Raw genomic sequence first — 12,847 nt, 5'->3', positions numbered from 1 at the left:
TTCTGAAACCAGATGAGATTTTGTTTTGTTTAGTGATTTTTTTTTTTTTTAGCTTTTGAAGCATTTTTTCTATTTGCTGGTGCATTTGAATTGTCAGCACCACAGAGAATGCAGGTTTAAGTCATGTCACATTTTAAATTTGAACCTCTGTCCATCCTTTATATACAGTCTATCACCGTACCCATAAAGTGTATGGATGCTATTCTAGTTAAACAGTGCTCGCTGATAACTTAACCCTCTCTTCTAATTGGGTTCACTTTTAGCAATGGCAAAGGTCAAATGCCAAATAAGTTTTGGGTATATATTTACGATTGCTATCCTTAAGAGAGATGAAGTCTTTGAGCTTTGACTGAAAACAGGCATAAAAAAAAATCTCTTTCATGCCTCATTTGTTGCTTCTGCAAGCCATAACTGAAACACCACTTTCAAAAGATGAGGTGAAGAGATTTGGGTCATTAATAGTCATTAGTCATTTTATGCTAAATATATATGATAAAAATCTTTTTCATCAGTCGATAAATCTTTGATCAAGAAATCTGCTGGTTTCTTTTTTATTTGTGTTCAGAAACTGCAATCCTTTCTTTCTGCTTGTTCTGCTTGATGATGGTTCGCATCTTATGAGGTTGCATTCACAAAACCTCGTCTTGATTGCTAACATAGAAACATGTACACCTACAGTAAATGGAAACATGCACTGCACTTCCTGTGCAGTCAAAAAGAGGGTTTCCTTTGCAATATGAACGTCTTTCTTATCACCCACATATCTTGTCCTTAACGTGGTCTTGGTTTCCATTTTCTAGCTGATATATCTCTGATTGCTCCTATTTTTAGCCTCATGACCTTTTCACTCTCATACCCACCTATTCTCACCCCTTACAAAAAGACAACGCCAACTCATATTAAAAGGAAACTTTCAACCTTTATGCTTAGTTTTCAGATTTAATACATTTTAAAGAGAACCTAAAGAAATAACTTGAATGAAACTCAGATAACTATCATGCTGTGTATCTTATTACTGCTGCAATAAATTACTGGTTGCATGAATTAACTTATTGTAAATCATGTTTGTTTAAAAAGGGGGGATTAAAGTTTCTGTGAGTCTACAGATGACTCAACATGAAGAAATGTATTGTTAAGTGAGTGGCCTGGTATTCTTTTATAATTATATCCAGCCTGGGTTTGAGCCAATACAAAGAAAATAACTTTAAGAAACAATTTCCATATTACACAAATGCATGCTTTGTAAACCAAATCAGACAACCACACTGATTTGTATCAGTCTAAATTCATTTCAGAATTGCCCTCCATTTAATCCCTCTTCCAGAAAGTAGCCTCTGAGCTGCACTTGTCTGAAAATGAAAAGGTTAGTGGAAAATACAGATAAAAACACATACTTTTTTTTTCTTTTTTTTACACTGAGATGTAGTGATAAATGTCTTCCAATGGGGAAAGGCATGGCAATGTCAGTGGAGACCCAAACAGGCAGTATTTTTAGTGTGTGTGTGTGTGTGTAGAGTGGGAGAGGACAAACGGTCAAACATGTCATCACATGCTACACATGATGGATGGCAGTTTCCGCCTTCACCAGAAGTTTATGTAAAGGACTCCTACTGCTGTTCAGCTTAATGGTATCCAAGGGTGAAAACCACAAGGCTTTTCATCTGAAGTGTCCGTCTAACACAGAAAATGGAACCTCAGGCCACTGCAGACTATATCACTCTTAACTGATGGGCATTACTCCATCAATATCATTAGCTTGCTGCAGTGTTTTCAAACAGCAACTAATTTAATCTTTTCAGCGCTGCAACCCTTAACTAGCTCTCATGTACTTAATCCTATGGAGACAACAACGTATTCATCATGGAGATTGGGATGGCCTGTTTTAAGGACTAACTACATCTTGTTTGAGAGTGAAGTGGGTAAAAAGTCACTGAAATGTCACAATGATCCTCTGCAGTATGTTTATCATTGTTTATTGGATGCTAATCAGCAGTTATGGCTTTCTTATGATCTCTGCAGTTTGCATTTGAAGGCTCTGTGTGAAGGAATGTAAACAATCATGGTGACCAACTTCAGTCTCATTATGGCTTCTGTTTGTTTATGACACTAATCTGTGGTTGTTGGCCTTCAGGATGAAGTCACAACTGCTGCTGTATTTGTGTGTGTGTATGTCACTGCAGAAAAGCTGTGTCCTTGGTTTTGATTGGCAATTTACTGTAATACTGTAAGCTATTTTACATCAGCAGATTCATTGTCCACTGTGCAGATAAGTTTTGTACAACTGTGTCACACACTGCACAGTTTTCAGTTTTCAGCATGGCATACTTTCTCCTTCACATGAGGCATCAATCCTGCACCTTCATTGGACTGGCTTGTGATCAAAGTCTGTCAGATTCACTGGTGATGATTCTTCTTTATGGTTCAATGTCAAAGCAAGGAGACGGCACACTGAGTTATACATGCCAGACATAGAAACAGCTGTCCTGTCACTCCGTATCTAATGAAGACAGACAGTGGGTAAAGAAACGATTGGACGCAGTGATCCATCCTTTGAATTCACAGGGGACTGAGATGGCCATGAACTCTATTTGTACTGGGTCCCCAATATAAACTTGCGCATCTGCGTAAGACAATTACAGCCTGATTAGGTTTCTGCAGCAACATATAAAGTGAAACAAGACATCTATAGCAAGAACTTAATCTTCAAAGTCTGATTTTAAGTATTATGTATGAATTTAAATAAAGACAGCAGTCAAATTTACCATCACATGAATGAATTAAATCATGGTGTGACTGGAAAAATAGCTTCGACTTACATTGTGTAAAATATCACCACTAGATGTGCGGTCATCTGAGATCTGTTTTCTTACCCCTCCCATTTCAAGCGCATAATTCTAGCTATGGTGGTTTCTGTTAGTGTAGGATATCAGTCTTCTGTTTACCTCAGCTATCAATATATGTCAGTGTTTATTTACTCTGGAGGAGACTGTCAAACTTAGTTAAAAGAGTCCAATACAAGTCGAAGAGTTAATAAGGCTCTGACGAATTCTTGTCTGCTTGCTGAGGATATCCTGAACTTTTCTTATGGTAAGCGCTGCTGTTTTTCCCGCCCTTAGCCTCTGTTAGCTGCTGTTAGTCAGCAAAATTGGTATGGCCCAGATCTGGCCCACACAATGTGCTTACACATGGCCTGCATACCGCAAAGAATGACGGCCCTTTGGTGGCCCAGATCTGGTTTGCCAAAGGTGGCCCATACATGGGCCAGCACAAGGCCAGTTGCAGACACACTGGTGGTCCTTTTCTGGCCCATGTGTGGATTATCTCTGGCAAACCTGGTCTGGGCCACCAAAGGGCCGTCATTCTTTGCAGTATGTGGGCCATGTGTAAGTTGTGTGCAGCCATGCCAGTTGCAGACACACATGACAAAACTCTGTTCAGACAGTGAATGGACTGATTTTTATATAGCGTTTTTCAACTCTACCAGATTACTCAAAGTGCTCTATACAACATGCCACAGTCACCCAATCACACACTTTCTCTTAACTGAGTGCTTTCTAAGTACATTCATACTCACACTCTTGACATGCAGACTGGAGGAGCCAGGGATCAAACCACTAACCTTCCGATCAATAGGTGACCTGCTCTACCTCCTGAGCTACGGCCACCCACTGGCAAGGATGAGAAAACCATCACTAGGTTTTGGATATAGTGTAAACTCACAAACCTGTCAAACCTGCATTTGAAACGTTGGCTACCATAGCAGTACAGTATTGCAACATGGCATTTGGGTCTTCTAACTAAAATAGGAAAATAGGAACATAAATAGTGCATCATTGCCAGACCTGGCCCACATCTGGTTGACATACACTCTGCCATAACACCGATCAGTCAGAAGTGGCAGCTTGATGCCGGATCCCGCCAGACCTGTTTTCTATGGGCCTGGGCCACATAAACCAAACCACAATCGAGCCAGATGTGGCATGCCATCACATAGACAGTGCCATCTATGCCAGGTCTGGCCCATATCAGGATGACATACGTCTTATTATGCCAGAAGTCAGCCAGCAGTGCCGGCTTGATACCAGATCCGGGCCAGACCTGCTTGCTATGTGGGCATTAGTGAAACTTTATTTATAGTGAACCTAACATTGTTGGGCTCAGACACTTTGCAAATAAACTTGTATAAGATGGGAGAATGTGATGAAATTGTTTATCAGAGGGAACATGAGATTTTTTTTTCGACACTAACATTAGCTGGCATAATGTTAGCTTAAAACCCTCTGCTGTTGATCTTAAGCTAGCTCACTGTCAGCTATCAGACAGGAGGGTTGCATGTCAAATCTGCTGACAAGAAGTAACTGTTACAATATTGGAACCAAATGAGCATGTTTATGCACGTTTCTGTGTGTTGGTGCCATGATTTCAGTTCAGGACATGAGGGTTAACTTGAGTAGGACAAGGATGATATTTTCTCCAGATGTGCATCACGTTTTCTTTTTCCTTCGCGTTTTCGCTTCTTTGGTGAAGGGGAACCCTTGTCAGATGATAAAAGACAGGTATGATGCTTCATATCTTGAGTTTGAATTACAGTTTGCCACTAAATCACATAACCAGAGTAGTTAGAATGTATTGATGACTACTGCCATTAGACAGCTATCTCTACAGATGCACGTTTAAGCGATCCTTTCAATCATCAACCTGGTAATTAAAACTGTACCTATTATAGAAGGGACAAACAGAAGCTACAAAACATTTAGTATGCTACAAAAAAGCAGCAGCAAACGCAACATATGTTCAGCACTAAGTTGCAATGATGATCCTCCTTCCTTTTTTCAAATTTATTCATGTAGTGGACTTCACTTGTACTAACCCCTTGTACTAAACTTGACAAACATGCACGCAAACAACAGAATGTACCATTCCAAACATGTTGGAACAGACAAAGTTTGTTCTGAGTGAAAACCCTAAGGGCTTGGTCCTTGCCAGAGCATCTCTCAACCCCTGTCTTCTATCCCAACATCCTTCATCCTTCTGATGAAACCCTGGGGAAGGTTAAATTTTAGGGACTAAACTGCAGCTTTGCCCCTAAAGACTGTCTCTCTCCCTTTGCTCTGTTTTGCTTGGTTTAGGCCAATTTACTGCTTGCAGTTATACTATTACCACTGTCAAGCCACCATATTCCCACAAGAGCGAGAGAATATTCCCACAGTACAGTCCTGATGTGCAGCTTACACCAACACTGAAACCTAGTAAAACAACACTGAGGAGGACCTCTATGAGCTTTGCCAACAGGCCTTATTGACAAGTTAAGACCATTAACTTTACTCGCTTGTTGACACTGGTTTGCCGCGATGCCCCATCATCAGTCAGTCTTGAGTGCTTTGGATGAATCCCAGTCAGACCTGAATCATGAAGCTGGAGGCAGATCTGGGAAACAGCGACCACAGTTGAGTCCACACACAGACAGTGGCCAAAAAAACTCTGCCTCCTCTCTGTCCAAAGCTGTCAATGTGACTGGCACTCCTGTCCGTGATTGATGACCGTGGCTCTGCATATTTCTGAAGCTGACACGTGCTGCCTCTGTTGGCCGGGAGTCCTCTCTGTTCTATTTTGTTTACATTATTCGTCTTATTTCTGTGACCAGCCCAGCTGTTGAGTGCATATGGAAGGGGTTTTTTTTCCATGCCCTCAGTTGTCCAGGTATGTGTAACGAAATCTTGAGTTCTGTTTTGAAAACCCTGGGAGTTCCAGTCGTTTTCACATTTGAGGTTTTTCTTTAAGCTCCCCCACCCCCGCCTTCCCTCTCACCCACTTGTACTCCCATAGAATTGTCCACCCAAAGCTTCTAACTGCTTAATTTGTAGCACTTCCAAAAAGTAAAACAAACATAGGTTTAAAAAAAAACAGTGGGCACCACCCAGCATCTTGACCACTTTATGTAATGAAGTAAAAAGGCCTGTGTGTGTGCCTACATTATTAGTGTTTTTAAAATCGGGAATTTTCAGCTTACCTTTTACGTTGGCATCAGAGAGAAAAAAGTTACTGACTTTCCAATTTCTTCATGTTTTATTCTCAAAACATGAGCTTTCGGCTTGATCCTATGAAAAAATGACCAATCAAAATAATTGTTCGAGGTTACAGCACACAGTTGGAGAACAAAAGGAGCACCTGTCTACCAACACAAGTACAAGCACAAACAAGCACACACTTCATAAAAATTTGGGGAGTGAGAGTGAACTCTAAAACAGGGACATAGCTGTAGGTGGTTGTTTAAAACACATAACTGTTGCACTTGTTTCATGATACAGTCTTGCAGGTTAGTCACTCAAACTTAACTAGTTATTTCATCTTTTGCATAAGCCTAAACTGAAGCAGCTGATGCTGAAATCAGACAAAGATCAGGTATAAATATTAGGTTCTTTAAACAGAAAAAAAGTTAATCGAGTTAACAGAATCAGACCCACATACGAGTGTGTGGATCCAACATGCTTTCAGACTGCACAAAATGTCCCAAATTGCACATTTTCAATGCTTTATAAACAGATGCAAAGTATCTCACCTATGAGTGAATTTGACTGCAAGAAAGAAACTAACCATGAATTCCTTATACGTCTACATGCATACAGTAACAAGGTCACTAAAAAGGTTGAAGCAGTAGAGTACAGAAACCAAGTAACTGTCTCCTGATCCTTAAAATGTGATCTGTGCATTGTGGCACAGCAACATTGGTGCGTGCAGCTCCTCATGTGTCACCACACAGAATAAATTAACAGCTGTAACTTCTCTTAAACACCTGCAATAACAATCCAGTGTGTAGCAGGTTAGCTAGCTTCCCTGCTCTCCCACTCTTTCTTTGCATTGTCACTTGATCCAGCCTCTGCCCTACGTAAAATTCTCAGAGCTACAGAAGAGGTTTGGAAAGCAAAGCAGAGAGACTGGTCTCTTCTGAGTCTGGATACAACCGTAAGTAAAGATGAAGGAAGAATGAAAGATTGATGTGGCCAAAATGTGTTTCCCTTGGACGTTAATTTAGAAAGCAGGACATACTCTCCACTGAGTCTGTATCAAGTCTTTTTTAGACCACAGTTGGAACTGAAATACACACAGAGTTGCCAGTGAGGCTGGGTGGCTAAAATAAATATGCTGAAATTACTAAGCACTCACATTTAAAACAACGAGTCTTCCAAAGGCGTCGCTTTAGTTGTTTCCCATATCGTCACTTGAGGGCAGACCCAACGCAACTTGAACTAATTTATTTAGAGGAGCCTGGAGCTTTTCTTTCACTGATGTCATCAGTCATCTTTGCCGCAAAACAAGTAACTTAATCGCAATTGCAAACACCGCTACCTGGGTGAGTCAAATTAGGCTGAATGCCAGCGAGTAGCTGTAAAAGGTTTAACGGTTAAAATTTCAAGATTTCCAGAGTAACGCGATACACGATAAACTTCCACACAGAACAAATAATCTCTTCTGGAAAACAGATCACAAAAAAAAAAGAAAAAAAGTTGGGAAAGCCTTGAAAACCATATCAGCTCAACACAAATGCAAACAGTTTTAACAAAGGACAACAGGTGTCATTAAAGTGTAACTGTCCACCAGAGATATATTCAGCAAACGAGGCTTGGCAGCTTGTACCTGCTCTCATGCAACATACAGTAACTTGACTCACCTTTTGTTTGCTGCAGTAGTTTATTTAATCTGAGGTTATAGTGCTTTTCATGAAGTGTTGACACGAGTTTGTCACCTGTTACCTCTTTTGGCTCATTCCCTAATCTCGCGACTAATCCCAAACCCTGTCAGGGATTCCACCGTGTGTCGTGTCTGACAATGTATGTGTGTGGTTGTTTCCAAATAAAGCAGAGCGAGCAGCTGGGATCCAAACATCACAACAGAAGCTGACGACATGGTGAAGTGAACAATTAATCTCCAAACGCTGTGAACGCGACTGACAAATGCGGAACACTTTATCTTGGCAGGATCTTCTCGTGTGGTTCAAGGTAATGCTATTTTTAATCATCGGCACACAGAGCGTTTCATTCTTCACCGTATGTTCCAGGATGAGACTGGGTCTTTAATTAACAGATTAGCATTGATATGAGATGTCATTCTGAATACAGACTCACCTGATCTGATCTATGCAAACTCAGCTTCTTCTACTGAAGTATCCTCCTCCTCCTCTTCTATCCCCTGGCTTTAAAATGCAAATCTCTGATGTCAGCACATTTCCTCGCAGACTGCCTCACAGGTATGACTCTGAATACCCTCTGCCCTCTCCCAAACCTGCTGGAAAACAAAAGACACACACAAAACCCATTTTGCAATCTGTCATCAAGGGCTGGGAAGCAGGAAAAATACGCACAAGACAGAAATCGATTTCATGTGTTTCTCCATCTCCTCTCGCAGTCTGACTGGCACTCACTGTCGCTTCCTATTAATCAGACGCGGTGCAGAAAAAGGTCGACAGCAGAGCAGACATGCTGAGGACCGTAGAACAAAGCTTTTCAGATTAGTATGTTGAAAGATCAAACTGTCAAATGAGATCAGGGTGACATGTTTTGAACGAGGTGAAAGGCAGAGCCCGCTCTTTATACACATATAAGGAAATATGAACTTCTCGGGAAAAGAAGGCAAGCGCCATGAAACATATTTCAGAGACCTTGAGACAATATTGTATGAGCAAAATTACAGTGAGCCACAGCTGGGTGCTGAAGTGAAACAGCGAAGTTCCCTCACGGTGGAAACAGGTGACTCGTACTGTGTTTCTGGGTGGTCTCGGCTGACCTGTATTTTCTTAATAAACCAGTAAGTTAGGGTGTAATTATAGGCTGTCGAGCTGCCAGCGTGTCAGACTTGTATGTGTGAGTGAAAGTGCTGACAGTGTCATATCAGCTGTGTGAACTTACATGTGAACCATATACACACAAAAATGGAGAAAATATTTGCATAACTGTAATTTTTTTTGTTTTAGTATCATCTTTTTTTCCACCCATGCAGACTCACACAGCTGTCTTTTATTTGCCAGGATCCAGCAGCAAATGGTGATACATTGTGAACTTTAACACACAGATTCTTGACATTCTTTATGGGTGTGAGTTACTCTCCAACTCAAACTGGTGTTTGGCTTCAGGACGCTTTTCTTTCCGGACAGCAGGTCACTGTCGCAGAAGGAGTTCAAGCAATCCTTTCCCACATATACAGGCTATTATTGACCTCTCTACATGCAGGAAGTCCACTTTTCACAGTCTTGCACAGGTTCAGCTCCCTGACTGAACACCACTTGAAACAAGGACTCCAGGTTTGGAGCTGCATCAGCATATTTTGCTGTGTATGACGGGTCTTGCAGTGGCACGCTCAATGTTGCTTAATGTAAAAGGAATGCTAATTAAACGATGCAACAAGCCAACTCAGGGCTGAAACCAAGATGCAAAGATATAAAAATGTATCCATGAGCTACTATATGTTTATATTGCTGAAATGCACTATGCAAGTAGGCTGAAATATTTTTTATGCAGGAAAATATGTAGAAGTATCAATCACAAGATGACCTTCCATAACGCCACTGAGCTCTCAGACCGCATCCATCCTGAAAGAGTATTACATGTTTTTATACACTCACCGGACACTTTATTAGGTACACCTCCCTTTTGTCTTGAGAACTGCCAAAGTTCTTTGCATCATAGATTCAAGATGTTGCTGGAAACATTCATCAGAGATTTTGCTCCATATTGACATGACAGAATCACACAGTTGCTGCAGATTTGTTAGTTGCACGTGCAAGACGTGAATCTCCTGTTCCATCTAAAAGGCGCTCTATTAGATTGAGATCTGGTGACGATGGAGAGATTTGAGTACAGTGAAGTCATTGTCGTGTTCAAGAAACCAGTTTGAGATGATTTGAGCTTGATGACATGGCACATTATCCTGCTGGGAGCATCCATCAGAAGATGAGTACACTGTGGTAATAAAAGGATGGGCATGGTCAGCATCTGCTCAAGTAAATTGTGGGTTTTATATTGTTATCAGTTGGTACTGAGGGCACCACCTCAGTGAGTGACACCCAGAGTGGTTTCTGCTGCTGTAGCCCATCTGCTTAAAGGTTTGATGTTTTGTGCATTCAGAGATGATCTTCTGCAAACCTTGGTTGTAACGAGTGGTTATTACAACTCTTGCTATCCTATCAGCTTGCTCCAATTTGAACATTCTCCTCTTACCTGTTCCATGAACAAGGTACTTTTGCACAGAGAACTGACACTCACTATTTTCTTTTTTGTGGAACATTCTCTGTAAACCCTAGTGATGGGAAAATCCCACTAGATCTGCAGTTTCTGAAACACTTAGACCAGCCAGTCTGGCACTAACAGCCATGCATGGTCAAACTCGCTTAAATCACCTTTCTTCCCCATTCTGATGCTCAGCTCGCAGGTTGCCTTGACCTGCAGCTCAGTGCATGTAGGCACACACACAGTGCCTAAATGCACTGACTAGAGAACAAACTGTTATCTATTAACGAGCAGTTGAACAGGTGTACCTAACAAAGCGGCTGCTGAATGTAAACCGGATAAAGATAAATCATACTGGGAGGTAAAAATTGTACTTCACAGTTAAAAGGAATGTGGAAAAGGGGTCCTGATGAGACATCAGTCAGACCATGGCTATCTTCAAACCTTCATTTTTACTAACCACCTATAAGGTTTCGTGACTGTCTTTCACAGTTGTGATACAGACAAACAACTGCCAAAGAACTCAGACTACAGCTGTGGCTACAGCAGGTTACACAAAGACACAAAGACAGAATCAAAGGGTGAAAATAACATGACTTACACTATCATATTGCCCTTGTTTGAATTGGATTTGATGAATTCTTCTGGTATTGATTTATACTGACATTTTGCATTTTTGGATTTCTGTGTCTATTTCCTTGTTTCAGCATCGTTTTAATATTACCATAATTAAATTTCTTTCTTTTTTTTTGTTTGTCTTATTTTTATGAGAAGGTACATTCATAAATACAGTGCTCTAGTAATTTACTCAGGTGTGTTTCTGAGAGTGTCTAAAATTTACTACACTATATCAGATGTTGATCTTCTTCATTTCAGTTAGTCAGGTCAGTAGAGGGAGTCTGAGCCTGACCCAAAACTTGAGTGGAGAAAACAGGATTCTATTATAGTCAGAGCGGTTTATTTTACATAGCCTATCAACAGGCCGAGCAGAAAGTCAATTAGCCTGCCACTTTGGGGGCTAACTGCACACACACACACGCACACACACGCACGCACACGCACACACACACACAGGATGAGCTCTGTCAAATACTACCTCTAACTCCAGGAAAACAGCCTATCGTGATCAATACAGCTTTTAGTTTTGGATTACATTTTCTTCACAATATTATCGGTGTGGAGCTTCAAGTGAGACCACTCAACTTTACATTTGTGAGTTCCCATTTAACAAAAGAGCTCGGTTTTACAGTCAGTCATGTGCATATAAACAGATACTATGTCATTCCATTTATAAGAAATGTTCTCAGGCACATGGATAGAGAGTGCATGAGAGTTTGACTCACCATCCAAACCCAGGGCATCAGAAAGCATCCTGTCACCGTGCCCAGCCAGAGCTTCAGCACTTGTCCTTCTCTGGAAGAAATAAAAGTGGAATTATTGGAAGAAGCTCATATGTCTGTCATAAAACTGCAGACTAAATTTCAAACTCAGGTCATTTCCCCACTTTTGCATTAACCCAATCACGCAAGGTACCCTTATCCTTTCTGCTCTTTGATCTTCAATCATCTTCCACTTATCCTCTTTTTTTTTTAACACAATCCTATTTTTCTCCAGTAATACGATGAACTTAGAGGCAACCTTCCATCATCTTCATTAGTCTTTCATCAGCAACCCTACATAAAACGATGAGTGGGTCATTTGTACTTATGTGTTTGTGAATTAGCATTAATTGTCAAAGTCCCAGGGGAATCTAAGCTAACTGAAACAAGATCGACTATTTCAGATTGGAACATGTAACCTGTGCTTCCAGGTTAATTATATCCAGAGAGGAGTAATAGGAAAAATCTACAAATGGTAATGACGACAGAAACTTATCATTTAAAAGAAAGAATTTAACTAAGGCAGGATAAGATTTCTGAGAGAAAAGCTTCCCAGGTGCCACCTATGTTAAATACTGCTCCTGTTTCAAAGAGAAGCTTAGTATGGAGATTTTAGGATGGGATGACAGACAATAGCGGACAAAATATGAGTGAATGAATGGCAGATGGAAAAGCCATACCTGTGGAAAATTCTTGATGTGAGATGCTCTTCCTTCAGGGAGTGCACACAGAGGAGAAGAAGCTAAAAGAAATGATGAAAACATATAAAGTCCTGGCAGCTGGAAAAGGCATTGAGCAAAGCCTGTCTGTAACTGGATCTCTGAAAGTTTGTATCTCGATATACTCCATTTGTCTCTGTGCTCATGTTACATGAGTGTGAGGTGATGAGCTAAAGTCTTCATTATTGCTTTTCTTCTGCAGCCCTGACAAAACTCTATGGGTAAAAACTTCTCCCTACTCCCACATATTCGGTCATTACCTGTGCGGTCCTCAAATACTGCTCCTATTGAGCTTGTTAATATGCGGCAGTGATCTCTGCCTGGATTGGCTGTCCTTGCTTCCTGTAATTATAAGGGAGGAAACTTGAGGTGAAAGGTCGCAGCTTGCTAAGTTTAGCCCTGTGGACAAATCCAGACATAGGCCAGTATCTAACCACAGTGATTAGGAGTGTTTGTGCATTTATGTGCACCACACACGTAAATATGATGCTATTTGATTTAAAATTCTGATTTGTCTAAAGCCACATAT

The 12,847-nt window shown here is 40.8% G+C and overlaps 1 protein-coding gene across 1 annotated transcript in view; it reads right to left on the bottom strand.

Annotated features, from left to right (window-relative positions):
• Positions 1-12,847, bottom strand: part of bmpr1bb (bone morphogenetic protein receptor, type IBb) — a 56,954-nt gene that overhangs the window by 41,337 nt on the left and 2,770 nt on the right. The window contains exons 2-4 of the mRNA XM_084935221.1: positions 12,280-12,341; positions 11,564-11,633; positions 8,124-8,283 (exon numbers count right to left, since the gene is read on the bottom strand). The gene's annotated coding sequence lies outside the window, so the exon portion shown is untranslated. The remainder of the gene's footprint in view (positions 1-8,123; positions 8,284-11,563; positions 11,634-12,279; positions 12,342-12,847) is intronic.

This window comes from Perissodus microlepis, chromosome 7 (genome assembly GCF_051167445.1).
Source record: "Perissodus microlepis isolate ML-2025 ecotype Zambia chromosome 7, ASM5116744v1, whole genome shotgun sequence".
NCBI lineage: Eukaryota > Metazoa > Chordata > Actinopteri > Cichliformes > Cichlidae > Perissodus > Perissodus microlepis.
Note: the sequence above shows the minus strand (reverse complement) of the source record. Positions and strands in the feature narration are given on the sequence as shown.